The following is a 26,368-nucleotide window of genomic DNA, read 5'->3' as shown; positions in this document are numbered from 1 at the left end:
GAAGTTGGACGCTTAACTGACTGAGCCACCCAGGCGCCCCTGGTTCTTGAAGACTGACAACATTTTCATGTGGGTGGATGCTAGCAGGCCTGTAGAAGGCCAGAATTATCTGATGTACCCTATTACCATCCGTTCACATGGTGAGTGCATCTTTCCCCTTTGTTTCTAGCTGAAGCAGGCTGGTGTGGGCATTAATGGTTCTTCAACGATTTCCATTTTCTACCTGAATTCATTGTTTAAATGACCTGTTTACATTACTACTCTGGGTGACATCTATGCCTAGAGATGTCTGCTAGTTGAAAATGAACAAACAGTAGCTTGGTGTTTCTTATCTCTAATGGACGTTCTGCAAATCCCTTAGCTTTAGCATTTAATGTGCAATGGATTTTTTTTAAAAAAATGAATAAAAGGAATAGAGAATGAAGGGCACACACATCCAGGTGCTGTGTGTAAACATCATGTTATTCTTATGTCAGGTGACTCTAAGCAGAGGATATGCAGTTCGAATGCAGTTGACATCACAGAACTGTGTGTGCCTCTCACTGACTTGGTATCCTCTTTGGGAAAAATGGACTTGTGTTTGAGGTTGAACTTATTAATCTCTGCTGTATTGAAATTCGTAAAACCATTTTCATTTGGATACTTCTTTATACAAAAGGCTAAAATGAGTCTAATTGCCCATGTAAGTCATGTCTTCTCTTTTGGTGCACTGTGTTCTCAGAGTAATATTTGTATTATTATCATTAACATATTTCCCTTTTTCCCTTCTCCAACAGATATTCATTTATTCATTCATTAAACAAATAAAGATATATTAAGCAACTACTATATCCCAGCCACTGTTATATGGCCTTGGAATACATTTATCAAGAAAACAGACAATACTCGATTGGGACTTACATTCTAGCAGGTGGGGACATAAAACGAATAATAAGCTCAATAAACAAGGAAATTATATAGTGTGTTAAAAGGGGGTAAGTGCTATGAAAAAAATAAGGTAGGGCACAGGGCTAGGGATGCATGTGTGGGTTACAACTGGAAGTAGATTTGTCTAGGTGGTCCTCATTTAGAAGTGTGTTAGCCTCTGGTCATGTTAGTGTGAGAGTCTTTGGGGAAGAGGCAGCCACCAGGCCCAAAGGGACTTTGTCCAGAATGTTCTCGCAATAGGCGGATAGGTTAGTGTGAATGGAGCCCAGTGAGCAAAGTAGGGAGAATAGAAGGAGAGGAAGTGAGAGAATTAATAGGGACAGATGGCATGGGGATTTATAGGACTTTGTTAGGATTCCAGCTTTAACTCTTAGTGACATGTGGAGTTAAATGTGAAGTTCTTCAGGAGATGTGGCTCTCACTTTCTTTGTGATATCATTGCCATATATTTCACTTCTATTGTTGTTATTCTTTGTGCTTTAACCATGAGTTGACTTTTTTGGGGGGTAAGTTTTGGATTCATGCTTGCACAATATATCTTTTCTTCATTCTTTTATTTTACTATTTTTATTTTTAAATTACTATTATTATTTTTTAATTTCTTTAATATGAAATTTATTGTCAAATTGGTTTCCATATAACACCCAGTGCTCATCCCAACAAGTGCCCTCCTCCCTGCCCATCACCCACCTTCCCCCTCCTGCCCACTCTCCATCAACCCTTAGTTTGTTCTCAGTTTTTAAGAGTCTCTTATGGTTTGGCTCCCTCCCTCTCTAACTTTTTTTTTCCTTCCCCTCCCCCATGGTCTTCTGTTAAGTTTCTCAGGATCCACATAAGAGTGAAAATATATGGTATCTGTCTTTCTCTGTATGGCTTGTTTCACTTAGCATCACACTCTCCAGTTCCATCCACGTTGCTACAAAAGGCCATATTTCATTCTATCTCATTGCTACGTAGTATTCCATCATGTATATAAACCACAATTTCTTTATCCATTTGTCAGTTGATGGATATTTAGGCTCTTTCCATAATTTGGCTATTGTTGAGAGTGCTGCTATAAACATTGGGGTACAAGTGCCCCTATGCATCAGCACTCCTGTATCTCCAGGGTAAATTACTAGCAGTGCTATTTCTGGGTCATAGGGTAGATCTATTTTTAATTTTTTGAGGAACCTCTGCACTGTTTTCCAGAGTGGCTGCACCAGTTTGCATTCCCACCAACAGTACAGGAGGGTTCCTTTTCCTCCGCATCTTTGCCCACACTTGTTTCTTATGCTTTTGATTTTAGACATTGAGACAGGTGTGAGGTGAGGTTTCATTGTGGTTTTGATTTGCATTTCCCTGATGATTAGTGATATTGAGTATCTTTTCATGTGTCTTTTGGCCATCTGTATGTATTCTTTGAGAAATGTCTGTTCATGTCTTCTGCCCATTGTTTAATTAGATTATTTGCTTTTTTGGTGTTGAATTATTAAAGTTCTTTATATATCTTGGGCACTAATCTTTTATTGGATATGGCATTTGAAAATATCTTCTCCCATTCTGTAGGTTGTCTTTTAGTTTTGTTGATTGTTTCCTTTACCGTACCGAAGATTTCTACTTTGAAGTATTCCCAATAGTTTATTTTTGCTTTTGTTTCCCTTGCCTCAGGAGACATGTCTAGAAAGATGTTGTTATGGCTGATGTCAGAGAAATTACTGCCTGTGCTCTCTTCTAGGATTTTTATGGCTTCAGGTTTCACATTTATGTCATTAATCCACTTTGAGTTTATTTTTGTGTATGGCGTAAGAAAGTGGTCCAGTTTCATTCTTTTGCATGTAGCTGTCCAGTTTTGCCAACACCATTTGTTGAAGGGGCTGTCTTTTTCCCATGTTATTTTTTGCCTCCTTTATTGAAGATTAATTGACTATATAATCATGCACTCTCTATTCCATTCTCTTGATCTATGTGTTTATTTTTGTGCCAGTACCAAACTGTTTTGATTGCTACAGCTTTGTAATATAACTTGAAATCTCGAATTGTGATACCTCCAGTTTTGCTTTTCTTTTTCAAGAATGCTTTGGCTGTTTGGGGTCTTTTGTGGTTCCATACATGTTTTAGGATTGTTTGTTCTAGTTCTGTGAAAAATGTTGATGGTATTTTGATAGGGATTGCATTAAATCTGTAGATTGCTTTGGGTAGTATGGATATTTTAGCATTTGTTCCCCTGATCCATGAGCAGGGAATGTCTTTCCAGTTGTTTGTGTCATCTTCAATTTCTTTGATCAATATTTTGTAGTTTTCAGAGTACAGGTCTTTTACCTCCTTGATTAAGTTTATTCCTAGGTATTTTATTATGTTTGGTGCAATTGTAAATGGGATTGCTTTCTTAATTTTTCTTTCTGCTGTTTCATTAGTAGCATATAGAATAGAAATACAACAGATTTCTACACATTGATTCTGTATCCTACAACCTTGCTGAATTCCTTTATCAGTTTTAGTGGTTTTATAGTGGAGTCTTTAAGGTTTTCTATATATAGCATCATGTCATCTGCAAATAGTGAAAGTTTTACTTCTTTATCAATTTGGATGCCTGTTATCCCTTTTTCTTGTCTGATTACTGTGGCTAGGACTTCCAGTACTATGCTGAATAAAAGTGGTGATAGTAGACATCCTTGTCTTGTTCTTGACCTTAGGAGAAAAGCTCTCAGTTTTTCTCTATTGAGGATGATGTTTTCTGTGGGTTTTGCATATAAAGCTTTTATTATGTTAAGGTATGTTCCCTCTAAACCTACTTTGTTGAGTGTATTTATCATGGATGGAATTTGTACTTTGTCAATTGCTTTTCTCTGCATTTATTGAAATGATCTTACGGTTTTATTCTTTCTCTTAATTGATGTTATGTATCAGGGTGATTGATTTGTGAATATTGAACCACCCTTGCATGCCTGGAATAAATCCTACTTGATCATGGTGAAAGATTTTTTTAAATGTATTGTTGGATTCATTTTGCTAATATTTTTTTATTTTTTATTTTTTTTTATTTTTGGGACAGAGAGAGACAGAGCATGAACGGGGGAGGGGCAGAGAGAGAGGGAGATACAGAATCAGAAACAGGCTCCAGGATCCGAGCCATCAGCCCAGAGCCTGACGCGGGGCTTGAACTCACGGACCGCGAGATCATGACCTGGCTGAAGTTGGACGCTTAACCGACTGCGCCACCCAGGCGCCCCACATTTTGCTAATATTTTGTTGAGGATTTTTTTTCATCTATGTTCATCAAGATATTGGTCTGTAGTTTTCCTTTTTGTGATATAATTATCTGTTTTTGATACCTGACTTCTATGACTGGCTTCATAGAATGAATTTGAAAGTATTCTTTCCTCTTCTATTTTATGGAAAAGTTTGAGAAGAATAGGTATTAATAGGTTTTTTAATGGTTTGGTAGAATTCACCTGTGAAGCCGTCTAGTCCTGGACTTTTGTTTGTTGGGAGTTTTTTGATTACTGATTCAATTTCATTTCTGGTAAGGAGTCTGTTAAAAATTTCTTCCTGTTTCAGTTTGGTAGACTATATATTTCTAGGAATTTATGCATCTCCTCTAGGTTGTTCAGTTTATTGCCATCCAATTTTGTCTTTTATAGTCATTTACTGCTTGTTCTCTTTTTTTTCTGGAGCAATTCTTTTTTTTATTTATGTTTCCTGACCTTGATTTTTTTTGAAGAGTAAAGACAATTATTTTCTAGAATGTTCTTCAATTTAGATTTGTCTCATGTTTCTTAAGGCAATATTCACATTACTTATTTAAAATAGAGTCAACTGGGGTGCTTGGGTGGCTCAGCTGGTTAAGTGTCTGACTCTTGATTTTGGTTCAGGTCATGATCTCACAGTTCATGGGTTCAAGTCCTGCATTGGGCTCTGTACTGTCAGTGCAGAGCCTGCTTGGGATTCTCTGTTTCTCTCTCTTTCTGCTCCTCTCTACTCTCGAAAATAAATAAATAGGGGCGCCTGGGTGGCGCAGTCGGTTAAAGCGTCCGACTTCAGCCAGGTCATGATCTCGCGGTCCGTGAGTTCGAGCCCCGTGTCAGGCTCTGGGCTGATGGCTCGGAGCCTGGAGCCTGTTTCCGATTCTGTGTCTCCCTCTCTCTCTGCCCCTCCCCCGTTCATGCTCTGTCTCTCTCTGTCCCAAAAATAAATAAAAAACGTTGAAAAAAAAATTAAAAAAAAATAAATAAACATTAAAAAAATTAAAATAAAATAGAAGAAATTTGGAAACAACTTAAATTTGGCATTTTAGGGGTTCAATTAAACAAATTAAATATACCTATACTATGAGATAGTATGTAGTCATCAAAATTATAGTTATTGGTATTTAAATATTGACATGAAAAGTTGTTCTAAAGGTATTGAGTGCAAAAGGCAGTGCACAAAAGCAGTCTGTACAGATGGTGCAATTTTTGTAAGCAAATTTATATTTATTAACATGGGCAGACTTGCACAGGAAATAGTGTAAAAGGAAATACACCAAGTTATTAATTCTAGGTGTTATTGTTTCTAGGTGATAACCCAGAGATTTTTCCCGCTTTTTTCCTTTCAAAGTTTTTTTTCTTATTTTTCTGTAATGAAGATCTATTGTTCATGCAATTTTAAAAAGGAGAAAGGTTTTGTTTTTCCTTTAAAACTAACAACCTTTTCAATTTTAAAATAGGAGTGCCTTTATTTTTCCAGGAAAAAAAAAAGAGAGAAAGAGTTAGATGAAGGGGCATTATGGTTTAATGGGAAATACAGTGAACTGAGATCAAGACCTAATATTTCCATTTACTATTTATAAGATCTTGATCAGGAGCTTTATGATTTTTGGTTCTCAGTTTCCTCATCTTTAAAATGGTAATCATAGTATGAATTTCCTGTTTGCTTTGCAGAGTTGCTTTGAGGATCAAATGGGATAATGTGTGTTGCTGCTCTTTGTAATCTTTATAAACCAGTACCAATACCAATAAAAGGCATTCTTATTTTATTTTTCACAGAAAATATTCCAAGACCATTGCATGCCAGAGATGAATGTTCCCCAAAATTATTTACAGTAAAAAAAAAAAACCTCATCAAACTACCAGGGATTTGAATGTCATCCTTAAAAGTTTCCAGTGTTACTAATCTTTTCATCTAGTGGAATAGAAAGAGCACTAAGAGGAATTAGCAGTTCAACCACTGTAACATTTATGGCTTATCCGTGTCTTTAGCTCAAATAATTTGGTTTTCCATTTCTGCTTCAATTTTTTGTTTTTTTTACTTATTGTATGATCAGTTATTTCTTAGCTCTGAAAGAATGTGTAAAGTTCTCCTTTCCTCTTTATGGAGTTCTGATATGGCATATCCTAGGAAGTAGAAATAAGAAAAAGCTGTTAATGAACATGCAGTAAAACCCAGATGCTTCTGGAGTCTCAAGGTTTCTGACAACAGTACAACCCATTTCTGTGATGGGAATGCCTCACTGTCTTTTGCTCTTACTGCTGCTTGGGACTGTAGAGCAACAGAAGTGGCAGGGACTAGGAGAGGCAGCAGCCATGGCTGAATGAGACAACCTATGAGGAAGAGCTTTGGCCATAGGCAAGAGACTTCTGGAGCCATCCAGGAATTTTGCTGGAAACCCCAAGAGCTGGGTAAGAGGAGGTGTAAGGAAGCAGGAGTAAGACTCTATCAACTAGTCTTACAAGATCGCAGATCTAGAACATTGGTTTTGGTTCTGCCTATTTATCTAGATTCAGAGGATGGTCTTAGGCTAGTGGTCTGTCATGCCACACAGTCGTGTATATTTTCGTTGTGAATGTTAAATCAGTATTTAAGAAATAATTGTCGTTCACATAATACAGTTTGGAGGCCAAGTGGGCTTCTTATATCCAAAATATGGATATTCATTATGTTGCACAGAGTTCATTAGGAAAGAATTCACGATGGCAATGCAAAAGAAACCATTTGCAAGCCCACAACACACAGGATCCAGAGGTCACTGATTTACTGTAATGCATGGTTCAGCTGTTTTTTTTTTTCTTAAATGAAGGCTTAAAATGTGTCCCCAAAGCAATCTAAACAGTTTAGACATTATCATAAACCACTTTGTGAAACAATATATTATAAAAATGAATTTTTTCCCTTAAAGACAAGGCTGCTGAAAAATGAAATCTTTAAGGCTTCTTTTAAAGATCTTCATTTTTTTCTTGTAAATTTAATACTAAAGAAAGAAATAGATAATCAAGTAAAGCAATTAGGTCTATTTATTAAAAGCATGGCAGATTTATCTCCATCATAATCCAAGAGCCTTTCAATGCTAATTGTCTTTTTATTACGTAGGCCTTTGGTGTCTATCCTAATCCTGCAATGTTTTAGTAATATTGATGATTTCAGTGGTATATGGACTGAGTCTATACTCAACATGCAAATTTGGGAGATGAGTCAGGCTCAGTTCAAGTACATAATTTAGCTTTTTTTCACATCTATTTTCCTTTGTGATTCTTCATAGTATTCTGATATCATGAGATAATTTTTGATGGAATTAAATGCAAACAGCTCAAATTGACACAGTAATTGTACCCTACATAGTAGGAGTGATTAAATGGCAATGTCAGTGGCATACTTACCCCAGATATGATGAATGGGTTTACAAAAGAAGCATCGTAACATCTTTCAGGCACATAATGAGGAACCCAAAGGAGGATTTATATTATTTTTTCCATTGCCCCAAAGGATGATCATGGGGTTAGAAAGGACAGAGTTGCCTATGATAAAAAGCTCTTGACAGGGTAAGTTCACAATAGAGACACAGGGAGCTGCAGCATCACGTAGCCTCATTTGGAAGTATAGGACAAATAACTATTTTTTTGTCTAAATATTTAAGAGGAATGTGCCAACTTGATGCTCTGTTAACCCCTTCAGTGGGTGGGATGGGCTGAGTAAAAGTCCTCAAAATTCCAGTTTCTAATCTCTGGAACCTGTAAATATTAGATTATAGGGAAAAAGGACCTTTACATGTGTGATTAAGTTAAGGGTTTTGAGATGGAGAGATTATCTTGCATTATCTGGGTGGGCTCCAAATGCCTTGACAAATGTCCTTATAAGAAAGAAGCAAAGGGAGACAAGACAGACACATATACAGAAGTGGAGGAAACAGTGTGACCACTGAGGCAGAGAGTATAGTGAAGGGGAGGAGGAGGATGAGGAAGAGATGTGATTTACTTTTGATTATTTATTTATTTATTTAAAAAAAAATTTTTTTTTTCAACGTTTATTTATTTTTGGGACAGAGAGAGACAGAGCATGAATGGGGGAGGGGCAGAGAGAGAGGGAGACACAGAATCGGAAACAGGCTCCAGGCTCCGAGCCATCAGCCCAGAGCCTGACGTGGGGCTCGAACTCCCGGACCGCGAGATCGTGACCTGGCTGAAGTCGGACGCTTAACCGACTGCGCCACCCAGGCACCCCTACTTTTGATTATTTAAATGGATTTCTATTTCTAGTCCTATCATGTCTGGCAGATAGAAAATCTATCTTTAGCTTTTGTGGGTTTGACTCCAACTCTCATGGGGTTCATGAGACCTCTGGGATTAGTGGGAGGCCCCTGTGCTCCTTAAGCACTGGGCCACTCAGGCCAGGACTGAGAGCCCCATATTTTCTGCATAGCCTCTTCCAACCAGGAATCCCCTGCTTAATTGCTATATTGGGGGAACCACATGGCTCTCTCTGATGCTTCTGGGCCCCACTTTGGAGGTAAGTCCCAGGCAGACTTCCTTCCCTCTTCACTCTATCCAAGAGAACATGATTCTGATATGGGCAGGCAGCAAGGAGAACCCCATACTCTTCTTTCTGCTATTCCCAAACATTGATTTATGAACCTAATCTTTTTTTAAGTTTATTTATTTATTTTTTAGAGAGAGAGTGCCCAAGAGTGGGGAAGGAGCAGAGAGAGAGGGGGAGAGAGAATCCTAAGTAGGCTTTGCGCTGTCAGCACAGAGCCTGACACAGGGTTCAAACTCATAAACCAACTGTGAGACCATGCCCTGAGCCAAAATCAAGAGTCGACACTTAACCAACTGAGCCACCCAAGTGCCCCTATGAACCTAATCTTTTAAGTTCTCTTTTTATTTAATTTTTTTAACATTTATTTATTTTTAAGAGACAGAGCACAAGCTGGGGAGGGGTAGAGAGAGAGAGGGAGACACAGAATCTGAAGGAGGATGCCGGCTCTGAGCTATCAGCACAGAGCCCGATGTAGGGCTTGAACCTACAAACGGTGAGATCATAAGGTGAAGTAGGACACTTAACTGACTGAGCCACCCAGGTGCCCCTTAAGTTCTCTCTTTAAATGCTTGAACTATTGGAGGACAAAAGCCAGAGTGAACCACATGGTTTCTCTGCATGCCAAAAAGAACATTATTTTTTTTTTTTTTAATTTTTTTTTCAACTTTTTATTTATTTTTTGGGGGACAGAGAGAGACAGAGCATGAATGGGGGAGGGGCAGAGAGAGACGGAGACACAGAATCGGAAACAGGCTCCAGGCTCTGAGCCATCAGCCCAGAGCCTGACGCGGGGCTCGAACTCACGGACCGCGAGATCATGACCTGGCTGAAGTCGGACGCTTAACCGACTGCGCCACCCAGGCGCCCCAAAAGAACATTATTTTTAAGGTGAAATGTGACAAACTGAAATAAACTCTTCCCTCCTTCCTTTTTTCCTACTTCAGTCAGTAATAATTCTATTTACTTAGCACAGTGCTTAGCAGGTGATATGGATTTAATAATTATATATTGAATACGATAAAGACCTTGCCAAAGGTTAGCACTTGCCAACTACATGATTGAGCCAACTCAGATGCCTAGCCAGGCAAGTCTTTGGGTGACGGCAGCCTCAGGTGACATCTGAATGTAGTGGCATGAGAGACCCCCAAAGAGAGACTTAGCAAAGCCTGTCCCAAATTCCTGACCCTCAAAATTGTGAGCAAAATCAAATGATTGTAGTTTATACCACTAAACCATGGGACAATTTTTATACAGCAAGAGTGACTATAACAATCATGTGGCTTCATGCATTTTAAGGAAAAATAAAAGCAAAGGTTTCAAGTGTCATTACTCTGCTATGCAAATACCAAAGCAGGCAGTTCCCTTGCCAGAATTCAGTCTTCCATTTCATACATTGCGCCCTATCCCGTCTTCTCCCTTGGTGTCCCCCTATAGCCCTGCACCATTGTCCCCAACTCTTGGCAAGTCAGGGTGGTTCAGGATTTTCCTAGACTTGTTCATTATTCCAGTAGTCTTCAGCTCTATAAATTCTACTGTGTGAGGAATTCTTGTCCAAATCTAACAGGAGAAAGGAATATGTGTTTTGTTCAAAGCCACTGATTGGATTTTGAATTATTTTGATTCTCTCTGACATTCCAAGAACAAGATGCTTGTTTTTCCAAGATTCTTTCCTGCTGAATAACAGGCTACAAATCACAACGGAACAGACTTTTGTTGTGAACGGGCCACGTGGGCTCAACATTCTTTTTCCCTTCTCCCTTTTTGATTTTGCTTATACTTACCTTCCTTAGGTTACCATGGAGGCAGGAGGAACATGTAAGAATTCAGATTTTTCTTGAGAAATGTATAGACTTGTCACCTCTTGCCTTCATTACACTGACTTAATACTGCTCTGGCCAAAATTTAAAGAAAATCTAATGCATGACATAGGGAAAGTTTTGCGGACCAATAACAGAGAGATTTCACAATTCAACAGCAATTTGAGGAGATGCAGTCCATCCTTTCTTCCTTTCTTTTTGTTATTTATTTATCAATACAAGAGAGTTTGTCATCTCTGGTATTTTTCTTGCCCTGGAAACAAGTCATTTTATTTTTTCTGGTTCATTTATTCATTCAGCAAACATTTATTGAGCACCTATAATGTGCTTCCCACTCTTCTAGCCATGGGAACCCATGGGTAAATAATATAAAGTCCCTGGCCTGATGGAGATTGCATAAATTAGATGGTATAAAGTGCTAAACAAAAGAATAAAATACAGTGAGAAGCAGAAGCATAGGTTTAGGGATGGAACAGAAGCTCTTTCTGTTTTATTTAGGTGTAGCATTGTCTCTTTGATAAAGTAACATTTGAGCAACATCTGAAGGAAATTTTGTAGACAGAAAAAATGCCCTCTCCAAAGATTTCTATGTCTGAATCTCTGAAACTTGTACATATGTTACCTTACATGTAAAGGGGATTTTCAGGTGTGATTAGGTTAATAACGACCTTGAGATGGGAAGATTAGGCCCACTGTAAGGGATTGTTACGAGAGGGGGGTGGGAGGTCAGTCAGAGAAGGAGATGCAACATGGGGAAGTAGAGTCAAGGAGATTTGAAGATTCTATGCTGCTGGCTTGAAGATGCAGGAAGGGGCCGTGAACCAAAGAAGCAAAGCTGCCTGTGCAGCTTCTAGAAGGTGAAAAAGGCATGCAAACAGATTCTGCTCTAGAACCTCCAGAAGGAGTACAGCTCTGCTGGCACCTGGGTCTTAGGATTTTTGACCTCCAGAAGTATAAGGTAATAAATTTACATGGGTTTAAAATTTTTTTTTAGTTTATTTATTTTGAGAGGCAGAGAGAGGGGGAGAGGGAATCCCAAGCAGGTTTCCTACCATCAGCTCAGAACCCAACATGAGGCTTGGTCTCATGAACTGAGAGATCATGACCTGTGCCAAAATCAAGAGTTGGATGCTTAACCAACTGAGCCACCCAGGCGCCCCTAAATTTATGAGGTTTTTAAGCCACTAAGCTGGTGGTAATTTGTTACAGCAGCAATAGGAAAGAATACGCAAAGGCAGAAGCAAGGTTTGCAGGTAAGTGGGAAAAGAAAACCCAAAGGAAAGCAAAGCAAGGGCTAAGGCATTGAGGTAGAAGCAGGGTGGGTTGAAGGACAGGAAGGAGTTCATGTGGCCAAGAGTTGCTGGGGAGGACATAAGCGTGGGGGAGATGAGGCCACAGAATTGCTGGGTTATATGGATTGGGACCTTCTCTGTGAGCTGGGAATACAATAAAATATAAAGCATTCATTACAACTAACACGATATTGCTCAGTTTATTTGCTCTTTGTTTCCCCTAATTGCCAAAGCTCTTGATTTTTATGTTATTGAATATGTTAAACTTTTCCTTTAAAGATAACTCTATTGCTATATGCTTAGAACTTCCTTTCACACCTCAAGGTCAATTAACCAGTTGTAATATCTTCCAGTTTTTAATGGTTTCATATGTACATTGAGATGTGTATTTCATATGTACATCTTAAATCTGGCTTGTTAATTTTTATATCTAGTATTAAGTAGGGCTTTCAGCTTTATTATTCTTAACTTTTTTTCCTCAGTGGAGGCCAATATTCTTGCATAATATTTGTTAGATAATTAATTATGTTCCCACTGATATGTGACACTTTATAGCATATTAAATTCTTACATATATTAAAATCTGTGTTCTCGCTATGTGTTCTGGTTTGTCTGTTCTGGACCAGGCCCTTCAGGCCTAAAGCAAAGTGCATAGAAATATAGATTAGTAAATATTTTTTGAACAACTTGCAGAGGTCTGGAGGTAAGAAGGAATTTGACTCTTTGGGAAGCTAAAATCAATTGTTCATGTGGTTGGAACATAGGAGAAAAGAGGAGAGTAGGCAGTTGGGAGGGGGCAGTGTCTGGAAATGGAGGCACATGCAGGATTTGTAAGTCAAGCTGAGTAATTTACACTTTATTACAAGGGCAATGGAAAAGTACTTATTAAAAGGTTTGTGGCAGAATGAGCAGACACTTTTCCAAAGACATCCAGATGGCCAACAGACACACGAAGAGATGCTCAGCATCACTCATCATCAGGGAAATACAAATCAAAACCATAATGAGATACCACCTCACACCTCTCAGAATGGCTAAAATTAACAACTCAGGCAATGACAGACATTGGTAAGAATGCAGAGAAAAGGGAACCCTCTTGCACTGTTGGTGGGGATGCAAACTGGTACAGCCACTCTGGAGAACAGTATGGAGTTTCCTCAAAAAATTAAAAGTAGAACTACCCTATGATCCAGTAATAGCACTGCTTGGAATCTACCCAAATGTTACAGGAGTGCTGATGCATAAGGGTACATGTACCCCAATGTTTATAGCAGCACTTTCAACAATAGCCAAATTATGGAAAGAGCCTAAATGTCCATCAACTGATGAATAGATAAAGATGATGTAGATAAAGAAGATGTGGTATGTATGTATGTGTGTGTATATATACATATACATATATATATATGTATGTATATGTACACACAGCACATATATACACAATGAAATACTATGCGGCAATGAAAAAGAATGAAATCTTGCCATTTGCAACAACGTGGGTGGAACTAGAGTGTATTATGCTAAGTGAAATAACTCAGAGAAAGACATATATGTGATTTCACTCATGTGGAATTTAAGAAACACAACAGATGAATATAGAGGAAGGGAAGAAAAAATGAGATAAAAACAAAGAGGAAGGCAAACCATAAGAGACTGTTAAATACAGAGCACAAACTGAGGGGTTGCTGGAGGGGAGGTAGGTGGAGGAATGGGCTAAATGTTTGATGGGAATTAAAGAGGGCACTTGTTGGGATGAGCACTGAGTGTTGTATGGAAGTGATAAATCACTAAATTCTACTCCTGAAATCATTATTACATCATATGCTAACTAACTTGGATTTAAATAATAATAATAATAATAATAATAATAATAATAATAATAATAATAAGGTTTGTAGCAGAGAAGTGACAGGATCAGATACAGCACATGCCAAGGCAATCGTATTCTAAATGAACTCAGTGCAGAGCTAGAGTCAAAGCCAGAGATAACTGCAGGAATTTAAATTCTGCAGGAATATGTGAAATCTTGGGGGAGGGCAGTGGACTTCTGACCAAATGGACATTTGGATCACAGGTAATAGGTTAGATAAATGGTGGCACATCCATAATTTATTATTCTCCATATTGGAATGAAGTCTAAGTTCTAATCCCAACATTGTAAATGACGCTATAAGAGAATTTTAATGAGATGGGCAACAATTTGTGACATATTGCTAAATAAGCCTGGAAGGTGATTTATAGGTGGTTGTTATCTTTCTCTTGCTTATTTGAATATTATGTTTTGAGAGAGAGAGAGAGAGAGAGAGAGAGAGAGAGAGAGAGAGAGAGGATCCCAAGCAGGCTCGATGCCCAGTGTGGAGCTGAGGTGAGGCTCCATCTCACGACTGTGAGATCATGACCTGAGCCAAAATCAAGAGTCAGGTGCTTCATTGACTGAGCCACCTAGGCGCCCCTGAATATTCTTTTTATTTTATTTTTTTATTTTTTTTTCAACGTTTATTTATTTTTGCGACAGAAAGAGACAGAGCATGAACAGGGGAGGGGCAGAGAGAGAGGGAGACACAGAATCGGAAACAGGCTCCAGGCTCTGAGCCATCAGCCCAGAGCCTGACGCGGGGCTTGAACTCACGGACCGCGAGATTGTGACCTGGCTGAAGTCGGACGCTTAACCGACTGCGCCACCCAGGCGCCCCTGAATATTCTTTTTATAATACATTTGTTACATACATTTTATAACTAAAAAGGAAAAATTTACTCTAAGGAAAAAAGGCACTTGGATTCTGTATTTTCTGGGCTTTGTTTAACTGGAATGATGATTTTTTTTCTTTCACACAGGAATAACTACTCATGTGGAAATAATCTTGTGTTAGAGCTTTACCTCCAGAAAATCCTATGGACTTCTCTGTTTTGTTTTGCCTTCTTTTTATTGAATAGAATTTTGAGGCCAGCATAATGTCATAATGTTGGAGTTTGTTTTTAGTTGTTGTTGTTGTTGTTGTTGTTTTATTTATAATTTTTTAAAAAATGTTTATTCAGTTTTGAGAGAGAGACAGAGCACAAGCAGGGGAGGGACAGGGAGAGAGGGAGACACAGAATCTGAAGCAGGCTCCAGGCTTCGAGCTGTCAGCACAGAGCCTGACCCAGGGCTTGAACCCGCAAACCACGAAATCATGACCTGAGCCGAAGTTGACTGCTTAACTGACTGAGCCACCCAGGCATCCTGTTGTTGTTTTTAAAATTTCCTTTGTGCCCCTGAAGGCTTGTAGGATATTTTCTTTATCCTTGTAATTCAGAAATTTCAGCATGGGTCTGTTATTGGTAATTTCATTTAGAACGTGTTAATTACTTTTGATATGAATAATCTTTATGTTTTTAAGTTCAGAAAAGTTATATGACTTAAAATTGTTCTGGTCTTGTGGGTGTGACCATCATTAATTCCTTGGTTAGATTTTCAATGTAAGTCCTTGATATTTAGAACTTCCCACATGAAATTATGTCATGTCCTTTACAGCTATTCTTTTAGAAGACTCTTCAAGTTGTTTCCCACATTTGCTTTCTTTGCCACATCGTTTCTTCTCTTTGCAGATCTTAATTCTGCTATTTCAGTATCAGTTTCCTTTTTGTTCTTCCTTCTTTCATTCCACCCCCCGTTCCTCTCTAATTTCTGTCCTGGCGTCTCTGTTGGTTGCACTATTTTACCTGTTCCTGTTCTCCCTCTTTCATATTTGCTCTGTCATTTTGCAACCCACTGAAGATGCCAAGTTTTAAATAATTTTCCTTTAGCTTCCCACCCAACATCATTTTCAAAGATAGGAGAGTCTCTTTTAGGTCTTCAGATTGATGATATGTTTTCTTTGCGCTACATCATCTTTTCCACGGGGCTCCTTGACATTTTTTTTTTTCTTTTTAGGTTTTGGGAAAAATTTGAATGTGTAAGTTTTTACAAAAATCTAAAATGAATTAAAATTGAAACAATTTTAATTAAACATAGAAACTAAAATATTTTAGATTACAAAATTGACATCAAACATTTTTTTCTTCTTTTAATAAATGGAAAGACCTAATCAAACCTGGTGTTTACCTATATCATCAGTCAAGATGAGAGGATTCTCTTTGAGTCTTGGCACTATCTTATTGGGCGTCCCTTAGCCAAAATGCACCTTGTTCCATACATTTATAGAGTGCATTCTGCTGAAACAAGGCATGTTTTTCTCTTACTTCCACTCTGTGAATCGAAGAGCATGTGAAACATCACAGTTGGCGTATTGTACATTCTTATCAAGGCTCTTCCTTTTTCTGCCCTTGTGATGCATCTCTCCTTGTGTGGAGTCAGAGAAGGAGAGCAGAAGGATGAAGTGTCTGTACCGTCGTCTTTCAACTAAGCAGAGCTCTTTCTTTCACTTGATGAGGCTTGAGAATCTCTGAATTATTTTTCCTCAATCCAGCTCCACTGACATTTTAGTCAGTGATCATTCCTTTCCTTCCACACATTTCCATCATAGTGTCTATGAATCTTATTGCTGCTCTCAGAGATTTTACCACAATGTTACCACTGCTAAGCAGATGCCATTTGATACCAAAGTCTTATATTTCCCTCTATTTGGTGGAAATATCTAAGTCTTGTGTTTGATTAAAATATGTTTCCTCAACATAGTTTTCTTGCATAATTACTTATTCTACCACATTCTTACAATGTCTCTGTTAGTCTTTCCTTTCATTTCTTTTTAAGTCTCTTAAAATCCTTTTTGGAGTCTGGAGGGACATCAATAATAAATGAATACATGAAATGGGTCTTTATTTTAATAAAAGTAGCCAAATTACCAAGACTAAAATAATATATAACTTCAGAAAGTAATAATACTCAGAATTTCCAAGCCAGGTTGCAAACAGCGAATGCTTCCTGTATATGATTAGGCGAATTGTCCACTCAGCATCCTGGGTAACCGCTATCACATTTATCCTTGGGCCAAGAATGAATGAACTGTGACCCTAGAAGAATTAATTTGATGTTTACACTGCACTCTTGTTTTGAAGCAGCTCATGGCTATTTGCAGACTTTTCATTCATTTTGTAATAGTATCCTTGAGGAAGGAAGTGTTTCTATCTCTATAGACAAAGGGTTGGCGGGGGCTTCCAGATGGACATACAGGCATTCTTGACTGTATGTTTTTCAGTCCAGACCTGTCTATCTCCAAATTCTTTGTTTTTTTCTCCATGTTATGCTGCCTCAGTATTGCCAAATAGTCCTGTCCTAATAACAAAGATTCTCTCTCTCCTGCAGGAAACTGATAATTATACTCAACTGCAAATATTTTTGGTGCTATCATAGTTGCTGTGAAATCTTATTAGGTCTAAATTCTCAAAAGTATGATAGATGTTCAGAGAGCATTTCAAGACTACAGGAAATTTCCAGACAGTTCTCTGTGTAAAATAATCTCCCTTCCCCAGAATTGTTCAAGAATGTAAAATGATATAGATTATTTCTTAAAATGTGTGTGTTCCACACACCATTAGGCACTCTCGATCCTAAAAAATAAATAAGGCTAGTGAATAATTTTTCCTAGTTTTATAAATATTTGATCTGGCCTCCCTAAATACCAGATTAATCTGGTGAAATCTGATGGGACTGTTACAAGTCTCGGAAAATTGTTTGAGAAATTGATGTTTCAGGTTCATGCATTGCTATGGTGTATATAACAAAGGGAGTAAATCTCTTTCCAAACATATTTTGGGTTCTATCATGCTTAATAATTGTGTGTACATTGTTTAGCTCGGGTCTTCTTCATGTTCCCAGTCTCTGTCTTTTATAAAGAATGTTGTTAATGCTCAGCCAGAAAGCTTTGTCACAGAAGAAGGTGGTAGACCACTGGAATTTCACTCTAGCAAGACGAAATAGCATTTGTGCTACACATTAGCTCCTTCCAAAGAGCTGAATTATTGAGCACCAGGAAACATGCCATAAAAACTAAGGACCATATATTTTACTTTGAAATAATGCTGGGGGAGGGAGGGAGTGAGAGAGAAAAAGAGAGAGACACAGAAAGAGATTGTTGATAGAAAATACTACTTAGGGAAGGATAATTTTAGAGTATGATTGATTTAAAACAGTAACATCTAATTGCTTCATTAAACTGATTATCAAGTCATTTACATTTTTTGTCTCCTTTATTCTGATGACAAATATACCATTTTCCCATCTTGTGCCCTAGTTTTCTCATCTATTTTTACAGCCAATGAATGTTGCTGCATACTTGTGCATTCTCTCTTTTGTTAGTGTTTTATTATACACCTCATACAAGACATGGTAGAAGATTGTTTCTGGTCCATGTCTTCACTGTGCCCCAAGAGTGACAGGAGACCCTAGAGAACCAGTAGTTCAGAGAGAGATCATTCAGATGAAACATGAGGTCGTAAAAAATGCCAGCAAGAGAGCTTGACGCAGTCACTCACACTATCCTAAAGATACCAACCATACCTCTCCGTACAGTGAATTTTACAGATTCCACGTATCTGGATTGGGTAGTGAAGAGTCTAGAATCAGACTGTCCGGGTTTAAATCCCAGTTCTACCACTTCTTAGCTGTGGGATCTTGGGTAGGTGGCTTCACCTTTTCTGGTGGTGGCAGCAAAGTCTGCCAGACTGGTTCTCTGATGTGATGTTGGCTGGGGTTGCTCAGCCTGCCCTTGTTCTGCTAGGTGAAAACTTCCCAGCAATTTTAATAAACTTCTTATCACTTAATTCAGCCATAATTTATTCTGTTGCTTGTAGCTAATGCCTCTAAATAGACACAGCCATCTAAAAGTAGCATGACCATGTCTCCATACATTTTAGTTCCCTTCTACTACTAAACTTCCATTGTATTTATTGTCCTAAAATGGACATGTAACATTCCATACCAAAACCAGTGGTGCTGTAGCCAGCCATTCAGTGTTTACAGTGCCATCTGCTTTATCTATAAAATAGCAGTCTACAATTATTTGATATTTCTTTTGCCTGTTCTACCAGCAAGTATTTATTGAGTACATAACAATGCTGGATCTACGTTAGGTATTAGTTTCATTATTTTTTAATGAATTTTTATTGCATACTTAATATAGCAATCTATTCTTTTTATTAAAAGTTGGAACGTTACAGAGTCAAGGCATGTCCCCTCAAGGCCTCTCCACACCTTCATTAAAAAAAAATTTTTTTAATGTTTATTTATTTTTGAGATGGAGTGCCAGTGGGTGGGGGGGGAGGTGCAGAGAGCGAGGGAAACACAGAATCCAAAGCAGATTCCAGGTTCTGAGCTGTCAGCACAGAGCCCGACATGGGCTTGAACTCATGAACCGTGAGGCCATGACCTGAGCCGATGTCAGACGCTTAACCCACTGAGCCACCCAGGCGCCCTTCCACACCTTCTTAAGTGTAAATATATTTCAAGTTTAAAGTAATTTTCTAGATATCTTTCTCTACATATAAAAAATAATAGAAACTAGATGGAAAAATAGAAAGCCACTCTACGTGTTCTGGGTGTAAGGACTTAAGATAGGTAGTAGGGACTTACACAGTCATTGGACCAGAAGGACTAGAGGAATGAAGGGCATGCTACTTCTAAATGGGTTTATCAGTTAGAGGGATTAGTTGTATGCAACAGAAATGTCTTTAGCTGATTGAAGCAGAAAAAGTCCTTATTAAAAATGATTAGAATGTTGAAATAATAGAAGAATCTTCTGGGTATCCTCTAATGAGCAAAGGACTGTTCAAAAATATACAACCAGCTCAGACCCTGGGAAGTCCATCTCTCTGCCTCCAACATATTACCCACTCATGCTGGCGAATGGGTACATGCTACCGCGTCCCTAAGGAGTCATGGTGGGAGTTGCCAATCCTGCAACCTTGGGAATGCAGGTGCTTTTTCCATATAAATCCACCCCATCTTTCACTACTTCCCGTTCCTTCATCCCACCAAAATCTCATTTTCCACTTAGCAACCCTGGGACAGAGTATGGAAAAAGTACACAGGGAAATCCTGGAATCATGATGATACACTTGGATGAATGTGGGGACTGACAGAACAGTTCAGAGACTTTAGGAATACTGTACAGTGAATGTTTCTTATGTAATGTTCTGTCTCCACCGAAAACATTACATAATCAATGGGCACTTGTGCACCACTGCCCTAGGAAACTTTCTGGTTTCTGCCTCATGAATCCCACTGACCATTCTTGTGTGTGTGAGTGTGTGTGCGTGTGCGTGCGTGTGTGTTTATGATATTGGAGCATGTTTCCAACTTTGGGTAGCACAGTATTTAATAGTGAAAAGAGTAAAACAGATTCAGAACAAGAATTCTTGATGCCACTGTTAGTATATAGTCCTGTAGAGGAATTATTGCCAATACAATAAAATCCAAGCAGTCCGAGAGCCCTTATGAACTCTTCACCTTCACATCTTCTTTTTTTTTTTTAATTTTTAAATTTTTTATTCATTTATTTTTATTTAAGAAGTTTTAGTTAACATGCAGTACAATATTGGTTTCAGGAGTAGAATTCAGTGATTCATCACTTACATACAATACCCAGTGCTCATCACAACAAGTGCCCTCCTTAGTATCCATCACCCATGTAGCCCATCTCCTACCCACCATCTCCCTCTATCAACCCACTGTTTGTTTTCTATCATTAAAAGTCTCTTATGGTTTGTTTACCCCTCTTCCCTTTTTTTCCCCTTCCCTTATTTATCTGTTTTGTTTCTTAAATCCCACGTATGAGTGAAATCATATGGTATTGGTCTTTCCCTCCTTGACTTATTTTGCTTAGCATAATACATTCTAGCTCCATCCACATCATTGCAAATGGCAAGATTTTATTCTTTTTGATGGCTGAATAATATTCCTTTGTATATATACCACATCTTCTTTATCCATTCATCAGTCAATGGACATTTGGGCTCTCTTCATAGTTTGGCTATTGTTGATAATGCTTCTATAAACATTGGGGTACATGTGCCCCTTCAAATCTTTTTTTTTGTATTTTTGTATCCTTTGAGTAAATACCTAATAGTGCAATTGCTGGATCGTAGGGTAGTTTTATTTTTAGTTTCTTGAGAAGCCTCTGTACTGTTTTCCAGAGTGGCTGCACCAGTTTGCATTCCCATCAGCAGTGCAAGAGTGTTCCCCTTAATAACTATAAATAAGGCAACTATTTGTGTCAGTTTCCCTAGGAATGTCCTGGTTTACCATTGTTGTCTCCAATTATCAATAGTGTTCAAGATTGAATGAAAAATTCCATAATCACCCTGTTTATAAAAGATTCCCTCCCTCTGGGAGTCATTATCCCAGTAAATCTCTATAGGGTTTTAAATCCCTAACTAGTTTAGCCATGTTCCCTAATGTTTGGAACAGATGTTTTCTGATTTCTTGTTTTCCACTCATGCCTTTTGAAATAATACTTCGGATTTCCCATTGCCTCTCAAGCATGCCCTCGTCTTGCTGACTTTGGTTACCTTTTTCTCTATGAGCATATTAGCAGGCAGGCACTATGTTCCTTTCACTCTCTATTCTATGATTAGAATCCTTGATGGCCAACACCCAAAATTACAAGGTTGGCAGTTTCTGGAAATTTGTAATGGCTAAGGGAAAACTCATGATGTAATGTTAAGCAGAAGAAGGATATACAACTATTTCCATGTGTGTTACTAATTATGATTTTTTAATAGCTATGACTGGAAATAGTAATTTGAACTGGTAACTTTTCTTATCACCTCATGAGAAGATTATGAATCAAATATTATTTTGCCTTTTCTTCATGCAAATTATTTTTATTCCACAATTCAAACAAAGTCATATCATATTTTATAATCAGAAAAGGGATGTAAAATTAATGCAAAAGTGTTAGTGGTCTCTTTGGCCTTAAGAAGTTCAATGTCCAGAAAGTTCTAGAGGTGCTCCATCAATCTTTTAGTGGATGGATTTTATTTTTATTTATTAAAAATTTTTTTAGTACCGTTGATACACAATATTACATTAGTTTCAGGTGTACAACATAGCTATTCAATTTTTCTTCTGCTATGCTCACCGCAAGTGTAGCTACCGTCTGTCACCATTCAAGGCTGCTACAATATCATCAATTATGTTCCCTGTGCTGTGCCTTTTATTTTCCTGACTTATTCATTCCATAACTGGAAGCCTGTATCTCCTACCTCCCTTCACCTGGTTTGCCCATCCCCCTACTTTATCTCCCCTCAGGCAACCAAGTAGATGGATTGTAGATTAATGACAAACTCCTCTACTTTTCCTTATTGACATATGAAAAGAGACTCTGCAAGACAGATTTTTAGGGCTTCTGTACAGAGTCTTGTGTGTTTCCTCCAGAGGAAGTAGAGTCAAGGTCTCCTTTGTTTTTCAGAAAACCTCTCATTAGAAACTTTCAGGAACTCCTAAATTTGTCAAGCTTTGTATTAACCCAGTTCGCAGTGAACCAGGGAAATTTGACTGGAGACTTCTGCATCACTGGGACAGATGGCTGGTTCTAGGCCCAGCTATTTCCTCTTCATATTCCAAACATTGGTTATATTATTTAATCCGGAATAAGACAATCAGTTAAGCATTGTGGAAGATCTCTGAATAACTTGACCTTGTGAGAATTCTCATCTCTTCAGAGATGGCCAGCATGGTGTTGTGAAAAGAATATGACTTTCCAAATCAGGTTGGCCTTCGTTTGAATCTTTAATCCACCACTATCAGCTTTGTGTCTTTGGACATTATTGTTTTAAAACCCTTGTGACATTATTTCCTTAGAATAATCACAACTTGTCATTGATGGTTGGGAACATTTTAAAAGTTTCTTCTATGGTGCCTGATTTTGTAACAGGTACTCAGTACCTGTTAGGCAAATGATCTGCTCTAGCAGCTGGGATACAAAGATTGGCAAGTGTCCTAATTTCAATTAGTTTTCCATGAATGCAGGGCCACCCCCAGTCCAGAGGGTGTCAGTGTTACTTCTGAATGCATGCAGGGGAGAGAAGGGGGACCAGCAAGTGGAGTAGGATTATTGGTGTTACTGCTTTCATTTTTGTCATGTGTTGTTGCTGTTACAAGGCTAGTCCTGCTCAGCTGGATGGGTGCCTGTCTACAGTTGAGGAAATGATTTTTTTAATTAAAAAAATTATTTTAATGTTTATTTCTGAGAAAGAGAGACAGAGCATGAATGAGGAGGGGCAGGGAGGGAGAGGGAAACACAGAATCTGAAGCAGGCTCCAGGTTCTGAGCTGTCAGTACAGAGCCCCATGTGGGGCTCGAACTGACGGACCCATGAGATCATGACCTGAGCCGAAGTCAGACGCTCAACTGATCGAGTCTCCCAGGTGACCCTAGGAAATGGTTTTGAAGGTTTGGATTCCTGCCAGTGTCCTAGTGGTTCCTGGCTGGGCTGCTGTGCTCTGTCCTTGGTCACATTCTTCAACCAGCTCAGCACTATGATAGAGTGGCCAAGTCTCCAGGACTTATTGCCCCTAGCCACCAGCTGCTTTTCTCCCTAAAACCTAGCCTTGTCTTGAGGCTCCACCACCTTCTCAAGGAAAATCAACCTTTTTTGTTTTCTCTCAATGACTTCTCCTTTCTTGTACTTGTCACTTACTTCTAGCATTGGCACCCTGGTTCATCCCATGTTTCCCTGATCTTGGATTTTTAGGGGGACAGGGACTGCAGTCTCCATCCTTTCCTCTTTGTAGATTCTGGGCTTCTAATGCACGTTGATACATTCCCTACCTAGAGCTTCCAGGGAAGATGGACAGCCTTTCCCCAGGTGAAAAATGACTGCTGGCTTTATAGTTGCATAATCAACAGTAGCCACAGAAGTGAACTTTCACAGAACATAGACCAGGTCACAGGGGGCTACTTTCTGGGTGTCTTCTGCAATCAAGATGTGACTGCAGAATAAACACAAAGCAAAGCAAAACAAAGCAAATAAAGCCCTTGTGCTTCATCAGTCACCTCTATTAGAGTTGTATTTGGTCAATTCTAAGACAACATTAACAATGGATGCAGCATTATTTTAGTTCCACTAAAGAAAATACAAAAGCAAGCAGGTAAGCAAACCAAAAAAACTTTTGCCGATAAAACCACAAAGCATCATTGATTGTAAGATCCATCCCAATTGCAGAGAGGGCAAAATATGAAAACAAAACAAAACAAGGACAGGGGCTTCTGGGTGGCTTAGTCGGTCAGGCGACCGACTTTGGTTCAGGTCATGATCTCACAGCTTGTGGGTTTGAGCCCTGTGTTGGGCTCTGTGCTGACAGCTCAGAGCCTGGAGCCAGCTTCGGATTCTGTATCCCTCTCTCGCTCTGCCCCTCACTCGCTCATGCTCTGTCTCTCTCTCTCTCTCTTAAGAATAAATAAAACATTAAAAAAATTAAAAACAAACAAACAAAACAAGGACAAAAACTGAACGCAAGAAAACAAACCTGAGACTTTAGAGTGGATGAAAGACGATAGATGACTTTTCCATCAGTGGGAATAAAGGAACCTCCTCCCTCAGTCAGTGGTTAGGAGACTACCCAGGCCAGACAGCATCCTGCAGATTCAGAGTAAGGCTAACAGGTTTGGGGTAAGGAGGTCGGGAGGAGGGAATAATGAGGTGGCTTTACTTGGTCTGCATTAAATGCAAGCATGTTAAATTCATGAGTGAACCACTCCCCCCCATTTTAAGTCTTTGTTTCAAACTTAGAATATATATATTTCTCCCTTCTTTCCATCTGGACTTTGTTGAAAACCTCAGGTCAAGCCAGCTTGAAAAAAAATACAGTGGAGTTACCTTCTAGAGTATGACATCATGTCTCCTCTGTTTCTCATTATAAAGTTGAGTTTCAGATGTTAAAATCATATCCTCCTCGCCCTTCTTGGCTTTCTTTCTCCCCTCCCCCCACAACTATCCCATCTTGTTGGAGTTCCATTGTTTTTACAGTTGAACCACAGTGCCAGACACACAAAATTATTAACCTGACATTGGGAAAACATCTTCTGACTAAGAATTCAGCCTCTGTAGTTTTTAACTCTACAGGGTTTTTCGTATGTTTTTTCACCAGCTGCAGGTCTACATATCATTTTTAACTTTCCAGTTTTGCCTGCTCTACAAGACGCTGTACTTATAAAATGAAAAACTTTGGATTTGTTATAAAACATTACATAGTTTTTTGGGCAACATTTGAGATTATAACATAATTTATAAAATAATGTATACAGTTTCATTTAAATTTTATAAAATAAATACTGATATAATTTTTAAAAAATTTAAAATAGTGGAAATATGCCACAATAATGGAACAGTGCTTTTTATTAACACTGGAAGATATAGGAAGACTATATAAAAATTTTGGCTATCAGCACAGAACCTGACATGGGTCTTGATCCACAAACTGTGAGATCATGACCTGAACCAAAATCAAGAGTTGGACGCTCAACCGACTAAACCACTTAGGAACCCCTGAAAAAAAAATTTTTAGGAACAAGAATTCATAGTGAAACTACAACTTGAAATATAGCCCAAGTTATTATTTGAGTAAGTGTAGCCCCTACTATTTTATTAAAGAGGCATATTTGTCCAAGGTACCTATAAATATTAGTGAAAAATAGCAAACTAGCCACTTCTAAAATAAATTACATTTTACAGAATTATGACAGTGGTATATATGAAGCTATCATCTACTTCTCTGCCATCTCTAAGCATCTATTCAGAGAAGCTGTAGAAAACTAGAAAGCAAGTAAAAGGGAACTAGCAAAAGTGTTGGTTGTGGAAGGAATATAACCAGCAGGTAAAGTGCTTTAGGTAAGAATAGACAGGGAGAAACAGATGGGAAAGTGGATTTATAAATATGTATAAAACTTTGTACATTACAAAGGGAACACATTTTTTTCATAATCTATGGATATTTAAAAATATATGATCATCTATTAAGGTATAAAAATTGTCAATATGTGTGGAACCACAAAAGATCCTGAATAGCCAAAGCAATCTTGAGAAAGAACAACAAAGCTGGAGGTATCTCACTTTTTCAAGATAACTACAAAGCTGTGGTAATGGAAACAGTATGGAACCGGCATAAAAGTAGATATCTAGATCAATGGAATAGAGAGCCCAGAAATAAACCGACAGTTGTATGGTTAATTCATCTACGACAAAGGAGGCAAGAACATACAGTGGAGAAAAGATAGTCTTCAATAAATGCTGCTGGGAAAACTGGACAGCTACATGCAAAACGACGACACTGGGCTACCTCATTACACCATATACAAAAATAAACTCAAAACTCATGAAGGACCTAAATGTGAGACCTGAAACCATAAAAATCCTAGAAGAAAACACAGGCAGTGATTACTTTGACATTGGCCATTGCAACATTTTTCTAGATAGGTCTCTTCAGGCAAGGGAAACAAGAGCAAAAAGAAACCATTTGGGCTATGCCAACATAAAAAGCTTTTGCATAGCAAAGGAAACCATGAACAAAATGAAAAGGCAGCCTACTGAAAGTGAGAAGATATTTGCAAATGATATGTCCAATAAGGAGTTAATATCCAAAATATAT

The 26,368-nt window shown here is 38.4% G+C and overlaps 1 protein-coding gene across 2 annotated transcripts in view; it reads left to right on the top strand.

Moving 5' to 3' along the window:
- LPAR1 (lysophosphatidic acid receptor 1) overlaps positions 1-26,368 on the top strand; it is a 362,490-nt gene that overhangs the window by 78,951 nt on the left and 257,171 nt on the right. For both annotated transcript variants that reach the window (XM_086683697.1, XM_086683698.1), the window contains one exon: positions 777-910. The gene's annotated coding sequence lies outside the window, so the exon portion shown is untranslated. The remainder of the gene's footprint in view (positions 1-776; positions 911-26,368) is intronic.

This window comes from Puma concolor, chromosome D4 (assembly GCF_028749965.1).
Source record: "Puma concolor isolate L17-30 chromosome D4, mPumCon1.1.hap2, whole genome shotgun sequence".
Taxonomy (NCBI): Eukaryota; Metazoa; Chordata; class Mammalia; order Carnivora; family Felidae; genus Puma; species Puma concolor.
The sequence above is the reverse complement of the archived record's forward strand: the minus strand, read 5'-3'. Positions and strand labels throughout refer to the sequence as shown.